Below are 2,835 nucleotides of genomic sequence, written 5' to 3'. Positions count from 1 at the left end.
ACAGGAAACTGAGGAACATCCATGGCACATTCATAGCTCTTTTCCTAGGGGATAGCAACTATTCACTTCACTCTGATTTGGAAGGGGAGCAAAAAGTCAAGGCAAGAGATCCCAGGTGGGGGTCTGGATCCCAGGCAGATACTGGTTTTCAGACTTTATTAACTGAAAGGAATATATGAAAGAGAGGTGAGGGGAAAGTGTGGGGCACTAGTTTGTCTGCAACCCTAATTGCATGCAGTGGACCTAGACAAAGGAAAGGTTGGCACCGCTTGGAAAGAACAGAGAGTTCTGCCAGGATCTCTGTCGTCATCTAGCGGTCGAAGGTGTGTATGACACCCAACAAGGAATGTGTACATGTGGTCCAGCAGTGGGGACAAAGAGGACCCTAGATTCTTCTTATCTGCAAGTTTATCTGTGGCCAGAAAGAGAGGAGGACCAGATCTGTTAGAACAAGACCCTGAGTAACAGCAAGGAGATGCTTCTCTGTGTTTCTTGGCAACTATTGTAAGTTTATCCAACGTGGGTGCCGTGATGCGTACAATGTGATATCACAAAGATCCTGAAAATCAGAGCTGGAGAATCATGATTTTTTTTTTTGTTCCAAGTAGACACTGATCATCCACCTATGCCTTCACCAGTCATGGCCATGTGGAGACAGAAACCACAGACAGGGCCTTAGCCTTGTACTCTCTCCTACTGTGGACAACTTTCTGGTACTGGATGGATGCCCCTGGGAATCAGAGGACCTGACAGACCCTATGTTGGGGCCATCTCCTTTCCTTGGCCAGAAGAGACTTGCTGCACACCTCTCTGGTCTTTCCCGTGTTCAGCATCCCCAAGGCTCCTTGTCAGGCCCAACTGGAGCCTCATTCTCACCTTTCAGGTCTGAGGACTCCGTCTCCACTACTGCAGTCCCTCCATTCAGTGTCCTTCCCTGCCAACCCCAATGTATACATGACTACAGAGTGTGCCATAGCCAGACCAACTCATTCTGTCCCAGCCACTTAGGAAAACTGTGCTGACCCTTCCTGCTTTAAGGGCTTCACGGTGTGTCAGGCCTGAAAACACTAAAGGCACATATGACACACGCTAGGGACATGTCTTAGAGTTTTACTGCTGTGAACAGACACCATAGCCAAGGCAAGTTTTATAAAGGACATTTAATTGGGGTGCTTACAGGTTCAGAGTGAACGTTCATTCCATTATCATCAAGGCAGGAACATGGCAGCATCCAGGCAGGCATGGTGCAGGAGGAGCTGAGAGTTCTACATCTTCATCTGAAGGCTGCTAGCAGAATACTGACTTCCAGGCAGCTAGGATGAGGGTATTAAAGCCCATACCAACAGTGACACATTTAGTCCAACAGGGCCACACCTTCTGATAGTGTCATTCCCTGGGCCAAGTATATACAAACCATCACAGGACATGAGCAGGAAAAATAAACTTTGCCAATGGCTAGAGCCACAGTGGCTAGTGTATCATTGTATCATCTTCTCTTTGGAGTCAGCATGATGCCAGGAAGCCTGTGTAGGCTGTTGCTGTGTGCTTTCTTCTCTGAGCATTGGTTCACTATCCCCAGAGGAGCTGAGAGATAGCCATGATCTGAAACAGATATTGAGATGAAATATGAACTAGACATTACCCCATCTCCATTGTGCTATAGCTTGGAAGGACGAAGCCTCAATAAGACCTAGTATTTGGAATGTGATGGTAACTGCCAATGAAACATTGGCAGTTACCATCAACAATTAAGCATAAAGTGAGCTCTGGGAGAGACCAAAAGACCCCCAAAATAGGCCATAAAAAGTGGCATGCAGCTTAAGGTCCTTTCATGGCACAAAAATAATGGTGGTCAAGATACAGAACAGGAAGTGACTTGAGGTTGTCCATATTAACCAGAATTGATTAAATCAACCTCAAGTCAAGACTTCCTCTGTAGGGTAGCATGTCCAGACTGTTCCTACCCTTTCCCTAGTATGCTTTTTTTAACTTCAGTTTTGTCCTGTTTTGTCTTGTCTTCTTTTCTTTTCTTTTCTTTTCTTTTCTTTTCTTTTCTTTTCTTTTCTACCAGGTTTCTCTGTGTGGCTCTGGCTGTCCTGGAATTCTTCCAAGGACATATATCCAAGGCTGGTCTCAAACTCAGAAAGCCATGTGCCTATGCCTCCAGAGTGCTGCTATCAAAGGCATGTACCCCCATGTCTGGCATACTTCAGATTTTTATTAAACCCTTATACATATTCTTTAATCTTATATATCTAATGGTGGCAGACTGAATTCTGGGTAAGCTGGGCTTCTGAGAAAAGTACACTCCTTTCTTAGAAGTGCCCATCCTGGGAGAAGCTCAAAGAAGGGGTAGCCAGAGAAGAGAAATTTAGGCCCCCTATCTGCCAGAATCTAGGCAGCTGCTTCTTGGTTTGGCCAGATTTCTTCTTTGCTTCCTCTCTTGCTGTGATAATACCCTTGACTAGTTGATCTACTATTGTGTCCTTTCTGAATTTTTCCCATATAAGAGCAAAAGAAAAAGAAAGGAAGAAAAGAAGGAAGGATGGAAGGAAGGACGGAAGGAAGGAAGGAAGGACGGAAGGAAGGACGGAAGGAAGAGCTGCTAAGATCGGGATCAGAGAAAGAGACCCTCTCCTCTGCATAGCAAAATCAGTGGGATAACTGGAAGTAGGAGTCAGAAAGCAGGGATTTGGTTCATAGGTCTCACCTGAGTTCTTAACACTGATACCTGGACCTCCTTGCAGGCTAATAAAATTAACTTTCAGACATAAGGACCAGGAGAGAGAGAGAGAGAGAGAGAGAGAGAGAGAGAGAGAGAGAGAGAGAGAGAGA

Source organism: Mus pahari, chromosome X (assembly GCF_900095145.1).
Source record: "Mus pahari chromosome X, PAHARI_EIJ_v1.1, whole genome shotgun sequence".
NCBI lineage: Eukaryota > Metazoa > Chordata > Mammalia > Rodentia > Muridae > Mus > Mus pahari.
Note: the sequence above shows the minus strand (reverse complement) of the source record.